Here is a 13,323-nt window from a genome sequence, read left to right on the forward strand (position 1 = left end):
GGAAGTTAGATGTGATTTCTCCCAGGAAACATTTTCTATTCCCTTTTGTCTTTCTCTTCTTTCTGGAACCCCTATTATGTGTAGATCGGCACACTTTATATTATCCCATGGATCTTGTTTTTTTCATTTGTCTTTGTCTGCTGTTCTGATTGTGTGATTTCCATTATTTTATCATCCGGATCACTTATTTGTTTTGTATCATTTAGTCTCCTATTCGTTGCTTCTAGATTGATTTTTACCTTGGCAGTTGACTTGTCTAATTTTGATTGGTTCATCTTTATACTTGGTACTTCCTTGTTAAAGTGACCTGCACTTCTATGATAATCTTTCTTAATTCCTCTAGCATTTTTATTACCTCATTTTTGAGCTCAAGGTCTAGTAGACTGGTGAGATCTCTTTCATTACTCTTTCAGAGGATTTCTCTTGTTCTTTTAAGGGTAGTTTCTATGAGTTTTCATTTTACTTTCTCTGTCTCTATAAATTTAGGAGAAATAGTTATCTCCTGTGGTCTCGAAGGGGTATTGTAATGTGGCGGCATCCCTGGGTAGACTGTGTGAATCCAGTGTTTTGGGTGCAAGGGCTGCTTTTGGTATGGACGCCAGCACCATCTTTCCCCGGAGTGTGGTGGCTGTCTTTCCCTTGTTTGGGGCATTTCTGGCATTCTGGTGTCCAGAACCTGTGCTGGATGCTGGGCAGGGCCTCCTGTTTGCTGTGTGGCTGTCACTGCCTTGTCGGGGGCAGGACCTGCTCCCCAGTTGTTGGATAGAAGCCCTGAGGGTTAGGTTCTATCAGGCTCTGTTGCCCTTGAGTGCATGCCCTGCCCCAAAGGAGGTGACTGACTGCTACCGCAAGGGAGTCTTGCGTGGACCTGCACATCACGTGTGCAGCTGTCTCTGGTGCTGCTCAGAAGCCGCCCCAGTTCATGTACCTTTCTCTGCTGTGTTCATCCCAGACCTAGTGCTAGGCTGTGGTGGGGGCCTGGCTGTGGTGAGGATCTGGCTGGGGTTTAGAGCCGAGGCACTGTGGCGGCAGGAATCAAGGTGGCTGTGCTTCCTTCGGGGACCTGAGCTGCGTCCCTGGCAGACCTCTTCCAGGACTTGTCTGCCCCAGATCGGGCTCCAGGGGGTGGTGCGGGGTGGGTGGAGCCAGAGCGTTTGCCCCTTTGGATTGGGAAGTTCAGCCAGGCGCAGGTCTCTCTGCCCTGACTGGTGTGCAAGCCAGCACCGTGCACTCCTCGTGAGTGGAATCTAGGCTTCTCCAGCCCTGTCTGTCCCAGCAGATTTCCCAGCATGCACGGGTTCCCCACGGTGGCGCTCCGCCCGTATGGACCTCCTCTCCCTTACAGGTCACCCCCAGGGGCACCAGTCCTGTGCTGACGCTGCCCCACCTCCACCCGCCCGCCCCACCTGGCTACACGGAGCGCTTTCTTGCAGCATTGGTTGTATGGGAGATCTGTTAGTTTCTAGTTGGCTTCCTGTGAGAATTGTTCCACATGTAGATGTATTTTGGTGTATTTGTGGGGGGAGGTAAGCTCCCTTTCCCCTTACTCCACCATCTTTATCCCTCCCTCACTACATCTTCTTTACCCATTCGTCTGTGATGGATATTAGGTTGCTTTCCCAGCTTAGCTATTGTCAATAATGATGCCGTTATGAACGCTAAGATGCATGTATCTCTCTGAGCTAACGTTTTTTGTTTTCGTTGGATATATACCCAAGAATGGAATTTCTGGATCGTATTTTATCTCCAGTTTTAGTTGAGGGAATCTCCATACCGTTTTCCACAGTGGCTACACTGACTGACATTCCTACCTCAGGTACAGGGTTCGCTTTTCTCCACATCCTCCCCTCAAGTTTGTTATCTGTGATCTTTTTTATGATAGGCATTCTGACGGTTGTGCAGCTATAGCACATTTCGTTTGTGTGTGTTTATTTTGTTTTTATTTTTATTGGAATATAGTTGCTTTACAATGTTGTCTTAGTGTCTGCTATACAGCACAGTGAATCAGCTGTATATACACATGTAGCTCCTCTTTCTTGGATTTCCTTCCCATTTAGGTCACCACAGAGCACTGAGTAGAGTTCCCTGTGCTATTCAGCAGGTTCTCATTAGTTATCTGTTTTATACATAGCATCAATAGTGCATATATGTTAATCCCAATCTCCCAATTCATCCCACCTTGTTTCATTTTTTTAAACAGCTTCATTGAGATGGAATTCACAGGCCATAAAATTCAACCAGTTAAAGTGAGCAATTCAGTATTTTCTTAGTAGATATGTGAAACAGTCACGGTAATCAAGCTTTGAACATTTTCATCAACTCAGAAAGAAACCCCATACCCTTAGCTATCACCTACCAGCCCATCCTTCTCAGTCCTAATCAACTAAGAATTCAGTTTCTCAATATATATATTTGGCTATTATGTACATTTCATATAAATGGAACCCTACAATATGTGGCCTTTTGGTTTTTCCCTTTTAACTTTTTATTTTACATTGGAGTATAGTTGATTATCAATCTTGTGTTAATTTCAGGTGTACAGCAGACTGGTTCGGTTATAACGTGTATGTATCTGTTCTTCAAATTCTTTCCCGTTTAGGTTGTTATGTGGTATTGGGCAGAGTTCCTTGTGCTGCACAGTAGGTCGTCACTGGTTATCCATTTTAAATACAGCGGTGTGTACATGTCCATCCCAAATTTCCCAGTTATCCCTTTTCCCACCCTTCACAATATGTTCGTTCTGTTTTCTACATAAGTTCATTTGTATCATTTTTCTTTTGGTTTCTGTATATAAGGGATATCACACAGTATTTCACTTTCTTTGTCTGACTTACTTCACCTAGTGTAATAATCTCTGGGCCCATCCATGTTGTTGCCAGTGGCATTGTTTAATTCTTTTTAATGGCCGAGTAATATTCCATTGTATATATGTACCACATCTTCTTTATCCATTCCTCTGTCAATGAATATTTAGGTTGCTTTCATGTCTTGGCAATATGTGGCCTTTTGATTTTTTGTTTTGTTTTGTTTTAAAGATTTTTTTGGTTGTTGTTGTGGACTATTTTAAAAGTCTTTATTGAATTTATTGCAATATTGCTTCTGTTTTCTAATGTTTTGTTTTCTGGCTGTAAGGCACATGGGATCCCAGCTCCCTTACCAGGTATCAAACCTACACCCATTGCATGGAAAATGAAGTCCGAACCACTGGACTGCCAGGGAAGTCCCTGGTCTGTTGTATGTGGCTTTTTTTTTAACCTTAGCATATGTTTTCAAGGTTCATTCATGTTGTAGCGTGTGTCAGCCCTTCATTCCTTTTCATTAATATTCACTTGTGTGGCTATATCACATTTGGTTTATCCGTCCATCAGTTGGACGTTTGGATGGTTTGGGGTTTGTGTAGACAGTTTTCTTTTCTCTTGGGTGTATTCCCAGGAGTGGAATCATTAGGTCATATAACTCCACGTTTAATCATCTGAGGAGCTCCTAGACTATTTGGAAAGTGGCGGGACCTTTCTACATTCCGTCCGACAGTGTACGAGGGCTCTGATTTCTCCACATCGTCACCAACACTTCTCTGACTTTTCGGTTATAGTTATCCTAGTGGGTGTGAATTAGTACTTCACTGTGATTTCGATTTGCATTTCCCTGATGACTGACGTTGGGCATCTTTTCATATGCCTGTTGGTCTTCTGTATGTCTTCCTTGGAAAGATGTCTGTTCAGATGCCTTGCCCATTTTTAACTGGGCTTATTTACCTTTTTATTACTGAGTTGTGCAAGTTCTTTATATATTCAAGATATAAGTTGCTTTTTAGATATATAATTTGTGAACATTTTCTCACATTGTGGGTTGTCTTCCCTTTCTTGATGGTGCCCATTGATGTACAAAGGTTTTTAATTTTGATGATGTCCAATTTACCTTTTCTTTGTTGTTTGTGTTTTTGGTGTCGTATCTGAGTTTCATAGTTTTTGCTCTTACATTTAGGACTTTGATCCATTTTGAGCTAATTTTTTAATATGGTTTAAGGCGAAGGCCCACCTTTATTATTTTGTATGGACCACGCAGCTGTTGCAGCTTCATGTGTTGATGAGACTGTTCTTTCCCCGTTGCATGATCTTTTGGCGACCGTGTGGAAAGCCAGTCAGCCAAACACCAGACCCAGTCCTGTCTCCAGGCGTCGTCACACGCTACACTGTGAACCCACAAGGTCTCCACGGTATGTGGCCTCTTCTTTGTCTCTGGACATGGAGTATCTTTTTTGGTGGGTTCCAGTGGCCTCCTGTCGATGCTGGTTCAACAGCTAGTTGTGATTTTGGTGCTCTTGCAGGAGGAGATGAGCTCACATCCTCTACTTCGCCATCTTGAACCAGAAGCTTTGCTTTATTCTTGCTCTTAGTGCGAAAGCATCCAGTTTTTCCCCAATAAGTATGATGTTAGCTTAAGTGTTTCATAGATGCCTTTATCATGTTAAGGAAGTCCCCTTCTATTCCTAACTTGCTGAGAGTTTTTATCATGAAAGAGATTTTTCCAAATATTTATATCTGTTGAGATAATCACATGGTTTTTGCTTCTCATTCTATTGATATGGAGTATTACATTAATTGATTTAGGGATATAAAACCAATCTTGCCTTCCTGGAATCAGTCTCACTTGTTCTTTGTGTGTGTCCAAATATAAATTTTATTCGGAATAATTAGGGTTTTCTTATAAGCTGATGGATGTAATGCACAGTAGCCAACAGCAGAGAGTTTGTGATTTTTCCTACACATGGCTGGAATGAACAGTGGTTAGAATCTTGGTTGGTTCCAGTTTTATTTCAGAAAAGTTGTAATCGGTTATAGGCCAGACATTAAGATGCAGTTCCCAGGTCCACCCAGGAAAGCTCCTACCCTCAGTCCTGGGTCTGGATCACACCTCTGCTCCTGCCCTAGACACTGGCCCCAAGGCAGCAAAGTGTATCCTTGTGCAGAGCAATAATGTGTCGACTTAAAAAAAAAAAAAAAAAAAAAAACTGCTCAGTGTGAGAGTTGCAAGTTATGTTTATTTGGGGCAAAATGAGGATGATAGCCTGGGAGACAGCATTTTAGACAGTTCTGAGAAACTGCTCCAAAGAGAAGTGGAGAAGGTCAGTTTATATATGATCTCAGTGAAGGCGGGGAGTACATGCAATCAAGCACCTATTTTTTGCAGAAAGTTTCTGCTGGTCTTGTGAGGGCCTCTGCTAGTCATCAGGAGCAGTTGTCACCGTGAAGGGCTGTACTGCTGTTCTAGACATGAGCAGATAACAAGGATTGGGCTCATAAGATTGGTTCCTGAAAATATCTACCTACCTGAAGACCTGTTCTGCCAGTTTTCCTCTGAACACAGAGTGCCTCATTTCTGCTCTCTGCTCTCCACCCTGAACTCCTTTCTGGGGGTGTTGGAAATCAGCAGCACATGTTTTAATCGTTGTAGAGGCAGATGGCAAGTGCCAGTTCATAGGTGACAATGGGAAGCCCATGCGGAGCCATCTTTCCCAGCCAGACTGGAAGAGGGAAATCTCACTTGCTCTTGGTGTGTAGTTCTTTTTATACGTTGCTGGACTTGGTTTGCCTAGTGTTTGAAGATTTTTGCATCTGCATCAGTATTCATAAGGGATACTGGCCTGTAGGTCTCTCTCCTTGTATCTCTTTGCCTAATTTAGGTAGCAGGGTGATACTGGCCTCATAGAATGAGCTGGGAAGTGCTCCGTCCTATTTATTGGAAACATTTGTGAAGAGTTGGTATTCATTCATCTTTAAATGTTTGCTAGAATTTAGTGGTGAAGCCATCTGAGTCTAGGCTTTTCTTTATGGGTAGTCTTTAGACTATGAATTAAATATTTTAACTTGCTTTGGGTTTGTTCAGATGTCCTATTTCTTTATTTTGTTTCAGTCATTTGTGTCTTTCTAGGAATTTGTTTTTCATCTAAATAATATATTGGCATACAGTTGTTCATAATATTCATTTTTTTAAAATTTCTGTAAGTTGGTAGTAATGTCCCCTCTTTCATTTCTGATACTAATCATTTCACTCTACTCACTTTTGTTCTTGGTATATCTAACTAATATTGTTACTACATTGATCTTTAAAAACCCAACTTTTGGTTTTTCTGATTTTCACCATTATTTTTCTAGTCTCCATTTCATGTATTTCTGCTCTAATCTTTATTTTCTTCCTTCTGACTGCTGTAAGTGTAGCTTTTTCTCTTTCAAAGTCTTGAGTGGAAGTTTATTATTTGCAGTCATCTTTTTAAATAAAGGTATTTACAAGTATACATTTTCTTCTAAGCACTGCTTTTGCTGCACCCCATGAATTTTGATTTAGGATGTCTTCATTTTCATTTATTTCAAAGTACTTTCTAATTTGTTTTTTTCTTTTGGTTATTGACGAGAATATTGTTTAATTTCCACATACTTGTGACTTGCCCAAATTTCTTTGCTATTGCTATTTGACTTTATTCCATTGTCACCAGAAAATTCTCTCTACCTTTATCAAGATTTGTCTTGTGGCCCAGCACGCCGTTTCCTCTGGCGAATGCTCCACAGGCACCTGAGGCAAGTGTGTCTTCTGCCTTTCTATAGATGTGTTAGGTCTAGTTTGTAAGTGTTGCTCAAATCTTCTGTTTTCTTATTGACATTCTGCCTGACTGTCCTATTTATTATTGAAAGTGGAGTACTGACGTCTCCTAATACTATGTTTCTTAAAGAAATTTATTTCAAAAATTTTTATTTTTGGCCATGCTGGTTCCTCGTTGCTGCTCAAGGGCTTTCTCAAGCTGTGGTGAGCGGGGCGATTCTCTAGTTGTGGCGCTTGGGCTTCTTTTGTTGCGGAGCATGGGGTTCCTGGGTGTGCACGCTCAGTAGTTCCTGCTCATGGGCTCTCGAGCCAGGGCTCAGGAGTTGTGGTACACGGGCCGAGTTGCTCTGCGGCACGTAGGATCTTCCCAGACCAGGAATTGAACCCATGTACCCTGCATTGGCTGATGGATTCTTAACCACAAGTCCACCAAGAAAATACCCCATTTCTTACCTATGTGGTGGCCACATGTGCATTCAGAGTATAATTTTTTTCAACTGTATACACATGTATTAATATGTATGTGTCTCTACACATAGATACACTATATGGCACAATTTTTTAAAACGAGTTTTTTAATTTTACCACTATTAGGATAGAGCCCAAGTTCTTCTCATGACATATAAAGCCTCATACAACCTGTATTCTGCCTGTATGCCTGACCTAATCTCCTGCCATCCTCCTGCCTCCCTCTCAGCTCTGGCCACACTGACCTTCCCGCTCTAGCTGACGGGTCGAGTAATAGCGGAGCTTGTTGGAGGGGCGCTTAATTGGCCCTGTGTTTAAAGCCATTTGTATTAGCAAAGCAAACAAATGTTTGTGGTGGGCTGAGTGAGTGGGGGTTGGACATCCAGGGGCAGGGATTATGTGGCAACTGCAGCCTCCCAGAGATTAGGAGGAAAGGTGTCTGCTTATATAAGACAGCTGGAGATGGTCCTGAAGGCTGCCAAAAAAGGAACAGTTGTGGGTGAAGGAGCCATCAATCAGGTCCCCTGAACAGGTGGAGGCTGGCGCTACTCTCAGCGGAAAGCTGGGCTCAGAGCTCCAGTTACCAGCACGGAGAATCCAACTATCAAAACCAATGCCAGAGGGGAGGGAGAGGATGAGAAAGAAGCCTGAGTCAGCGGAAAGAGCGAGTCCAGAGCACCTGAGGTGACTGCAGACCCACTAGAAAGGGAGCTGGACCCCAGTAACAACATCTAACTAGGCAGTTCTCAAGGTAGGGTCCCCTGGACCAGCAGTATCACTTTGATGCAGGAACTCATTAAAAATGCAAAGTTTCAGGCTCCCCTTTCTGAGAATCAGAAATTTCAAGGGGAGGGAGGGCAGGGCCCAGCAACCATGTCTTAACAAGCTCTCCAAGGACATTCTCACATCCAAGTCTAAGAACCATGGATTAATGTCAGTGGGTGTGTGGACTATGCGCCAGGCACTGTTCTGAACGATTTACTTCTATTAACTCACTGGGATTCAAAATGGTGTTATCACAGAGGACAGCACCATTTTCCAGATGGGAAAGGTGAAGCAGTGACTTCCGTAACTCACCTGAAATCAGAGGGCCAGGCAGAGCAGAGACGCGGCTTGGAGCTGTGCTCTCCCCCTCCTACCACGCTCGCCTGTGGTGAAGCTGCGTCCAGGACATGGCCGCTGGAATGCTTCTCAAACACTCTTGCCAGAACCCATTCCAAGTTTGTGATTTTCTAAAGTTGGACCTGAGAATTTGCACTTTTTCACCAGGTTGCACACTTGGAGAACTTCTGTCACTCTGCATTTTCCACACACTGACTGAGTGCAGCTGATGGAAATGTTGACTGGGGCTTTAAAACAACAACAACAAGCTCCATGCGTATAGGCCCCTGCTGGGATGCTTTGGGCTACAAATGACAGGAAACCCAATTCAAACTGGCTTAAGCAGAAACGATATTTATACGCTCATCTAACGGAACAGGTTACGTCTGCCTTCAGGTACAGGTAGATCCAGGACCGAGGAGGTAGTCAGGATTCTCTTTCCCTCTTCATCTCTCAGCTCTGTCTTCCTTTCTGTATGGTCATTTCCAGGTGAGCCCTCCTTGCTAACGGGTCCCCAGCAGCTCTGGCCTTGGATCCTACTGGCTGGGAAACCACCACCTTTTGTGTTTTGTGGTGTCCCCCTTCCCTGCCAGCTCAGGGGAAGCCCACCCCAGCTCTCATCGGCCAGGTCTGGGTCACAGGCTCATTTCTGAAGTCGTGGTGGTCAGGGAGATGGAAGAGTCTCAGTAGGGAGGTCCAGGTTATGGGCTCAGCCCTAGAGAACCAGCAGGTAGACTTACCCGCACCCAAAACACACAGATGAAGAGGCAGAATGCGGGATGCTGCAGCCAGAAAAATGGGCGGCTACTGGGCAGGCCAGTATAACGTGTCCACTGCACCACCTTCAGGGAAAGGGCACCAGGCAGCCGACGTGTGTCCCACTTATGAACCTTTCATAAATGGGTCCGAGCACAGAGATGATGGTGAGAGAGGGAACCTGGAGTTTGATGTGTTGTTTCGTTTATACAGAGGAAAGGCTTGGGCAAATAGCCTGTGGCCCTAGAAGTCAGCACAGCGGTTATCCTTGGGGAGAGGGTGTATGATCAGTCCTCTGTTGCTGCTTTAACGACCCCCCTCACCTTAGTGGTATCATAAAATACTGGGACCTGATGACGACTATCATTTACGTGTCTGGGAGTTCGCTGAGCTCTTAAGTATGTGATCGCAGTGGTGGAATTCCTATAAGGTGATGGACGGACACAGCAGTGTCTGCACCAGGAGGCAACCAGCGGGTGGCGGGAGCAAGCAGGACAGCCTATAGTCTGAGACCCACTCAGTTAAACAGGGACTGAAACCAGCCTCACAGGGGCGCTGGGACGAGTCAAGGGAGTCATGCAGGTAAAGGCCTCACACTCCACCTGACACAGCGCGGGTGTCCCTGTGAGAATAAAAGGAGTCAGGCCTGAAGAGGGAGGGCTCATGCCCTACCCTGCAGCGTGTTACCCCCACAGGAAGATGGCATTACTGACCCCAGCAGGAAGAGGGGTACCCTGCACTCCCAGACAGGAAGGGCAACCACCTTACTACCCAGAAGCGGGAGGGGACGCTTCCTTCTTGCCTTGCCACAAGCCCAGCCAATGGGAAGCCGGCACTGCCTGCTGCCTCTGATTAACTTTCTGATAACTTTCCTGTCACACTGTCCTTACTATGAAAGCCTTCTACGTTGTGTTAACTTCTTGGTTTGCCATACAGAATGCTGCCCCATCCATGAATTTTTAAATAATGCAAATTAGATCTTAATTTACTCAGTTAAACCTTGTTTTTTGCTAACACTCCTAAAAGTGGTAACTCACTCACCACATGATCACTAGTTGTTTGGCTCCATGTAAGAGGACCCAGGTCCAAAGGGCTTGAATTAGAAAGAAATGCATTACTTCACACACAGCAAGAAATCCAGAGGTGTAGGGTGTTTCAGGGTTGTTGAAGTCAGACATTTAAGAAAATTTAATTTTACTTCCAAAAGAATTTTAACTTAAAAATACACGTATTTATCAAGTGCCAACTAATCACCAGGCCCAGAAGTAGAGACACAGCAGAGGAAGCAGAGCCCCTCGCCTGGCTCCGTGACTCAAGTCCTTCTGCCCAGACCTCCTCGGCCTGACAGGCGAGCCCCCAGGGGCTGGCACTGCCCCCCTCACATGGTATATCCAGAGGTGGTACGAGGAGTCTGAGCTGCCCACTCCCCTTTTTGATTTAGCTCTACAGAGGTATTTATGTGCAGTGAAATAAACCCATTTTAAGTGCACAGCGCAGCAAACCCCAAAAGGTTCCCTCTTCCACTTGCTGGTTTTACCACGTTTTCGCGCGCAGTGTCTCTGTGTGCCGGGTTCTCAGCTTTCTGGAATGGTATCGTCATCCGGTATGGAATCTTCTGAATTTTGCTCCATTCACAGAACATTATTTTTCTCGCACACCTGTCGTTCCTTCCTTTTCACTACTGCATAATATTCATTTAAGAGGGATTTATTGACTCCACGCCAGGTTCTGGAGATAAAGTGGCGACAAGAACAGGCTTTGTCCCCATCCGTGTGGATTTATCGATCTCAAGGGAGAGACAGTCATTTAGATCATGAAAGCATCTCGCCCACCGTCTCATTGTGGCTGCTTCTTTGTGTTTGGGTGTAGAATATCTTTTTGGTAGGTTCCAGTCCTTTTTTGTTGATGGTTGTTTGGTAGTTGTGATTTTGGTGTTTTCGTGTGAGGAGGTGAACTCAAGTCCTCCTACTCTGCCATCCTATCTCCCGTCTCCGGGAGACAGACATTTAGATGCTGATGTGTATCACAAGTAGTCAGGGCTGAGATGAGGAAAACCAATAGAGCAGAAGCCCAAAACAGACACCCAACCACCCTGGGGGATCAAGGAGGACTTCCTGGAGGAGGAGACATCTTATTTGAGACCTGAAAGATGTATGTGGTTACTTTTGAGAATGAGGTAGGAAGAAAGAGGGAAGCTTCAAAAAAGAGAGAAAAACATGTACAAATGCTTAGAGATGAGGAGTCTGGAGGGCTAGACCAGCACAATCCAAGAGAAACATCATGAGAACCACAAATGTAATTTAAAATTTTTTAGTAGCCACATCAAAAAAAAAAAGGAAAATTAATTTTAATAATATATTTTATTTAACCCGATATATCCAAAATATTACCATATTAACATGTGATCAGTATAAAAGCTATTAATGAGACATTTTACATTCTCTTTTTGCACTAAGTCTCTGAGATCTGGCCGGTATTTTACACTAAAGTACATCTCAGGCCACACAAGCCACATTTCGAACCCTCCACGACCACACGTGGCTGGTGGCTGCCGTACTGAGCAGAACAGCACAGCGAGACCCTTGTTACTCAAAACACTGGCCTCGCTTGGGAGCTTGTTAGAAATGCAGAATTCTCAGTCCCCCTCCCCAGACCCACTGATTCAGAATCTGCATTTTAACACGATCCCAGGGGACTTATATGTACATTAGTTTAAGAAATATGGGTCCAGTTCTGCCTGAAACACTTCTGTGGCTTCCCACTGCCCTCATGAGAAACCCCAGGTACTGGCCCTGGTAGTCATTCATTCATTCGCTCATTCATTCCTGTTACTGCGCGCCTGCTGTGCGCCAGGCCGGGTGCTGGGTGATCCTGGGACACAGCAGGAACACAGACAGACCTGAGTCATGGAGCCCCCAGGCAGTTAAAGGTAAGTACCCAGATCCCTGTTTCCTTTAGACCGTGTTAAACACACTGTGCTGAGGTGAAGTTACGGTGTGCATGGGGTGTAACGGGAGGTTGACCTGGCTTGAGTGGAGGGGCGGCCAGAAACGAACCCAAATAAGGAAGAGGCCACTATCGCGGCAGAGAGCCACACGCAGGTGAAATGTCCCGCTGCAGGGGACGGGCTGCCAGGCAACTCGGCCGGCCTCGGTCACTAAGAGGGATCGTTTTCAGGCTTCAGGGCCATGTGGAGAAATGCCCGGAGGGGATCGGGTTACGGGGAACGAGCCAGTGATGGGGCTGCAATACTGTCACACCGGCAGAGATGCCTGCATTTGGAAAGCCCACGGGGAGGAGCTGGGCTCGGGAAGATGGTCAGTGTGCCCACAGCGGGAGGACTTAGAGCAAGGAAGTTAGGTCCCTTTTGCTTTGAAGGCCATGTCTTCTGATAAAACACCTGAATTGCTTTAAACTAACTGAGCAGGGAGGGAACGTGTGCGGGATGTGGAGGGAACAAGAATGGCCACGTGCTGTAACTGCTGAAGCTAGGTGATGGGGGCACGGGCACTCATTAGACTCTTCTCTCCGCCTTGGCGCATGTTTGAAGTTTCCCCTTAAAAAAACAAAACAAAGTTAAGTGTTTTTTCTTCGCAAGTAATTGGGGATGTTGAAAAAAATATTTTTGGCACCTGGAGAAGAAAGTCTGTGAAGCTCTTCTGAAAAGAAGAAACTGCAGTATTAGAAATGTGAGCATCTCGGGGAATTTCCTGGTGATGCAGTGGTTTGGGCCCCGTAGTTCCACTGCAGGGGGCATGGGTTCAATCCCTGGTCAGGGGGTGTCAGATCCCATAAGTTGCCTGGCAAGGGCACCCCCGGCCCCCCAACCCAAAAAAAAAAAACCCAAAAAACCACTGTGAATGTAAGCATCTCCTTAAGAATGGAGCCCAAGGGGAAGAGGGTTGAAGGCACAGACAGTAGAAGCAATAGTATTCCTGGGTTCAAATCCCAGGGCTGCCACTCACTACCTATGCGACCTGAAGCAACTGATTTCAACTCTGAACTGAAAAACTGGGATAACAGCAGCTGCCTCCTAAGGGCTGTGTTAGGTTGTTACTGAATTAATGCACACAGAGGGCTCAGACTGGTGTCTGGCTTGAAGCAGCGCATGTAAATGTTGGCAGTGGTTATCACAGCACGTGCCAGGCAGATGTCAACACCGCAAAAGGTCTCAAGGCAGACGCACCTGCGGTTCCTTTACAGAACTGACTGTCCCAGTAGTCTGGTATCAGAGGGAAAGTCAGGAACTCTCCCAACACCGATGTATTGATACTTTAGTAACCTTCCCTTACACATACAAAATCCTTTTCTACAAGTCAGTTGTTCCAAAGGCTTGTGAAACACCCTCTAAGTAAGTGACTTAAGTTCTGTTTATAATGATAACTGAAGACTTCACGGTAA

This window comes from Bos taurus, chromosome 18, assembly GCF_002263795.3.
Source record: "Bos taurus isolate L1 Dominette 01449 registration number 42190680 breed Hereford chromosome 18, ARS-UCD2.0, whole genome shotgun sequence".
NCBI lineage: Eukaryota > Metazoa > Chordata > Mammalia > Artiodactyla > Bovidae > Bos > Bos taurus.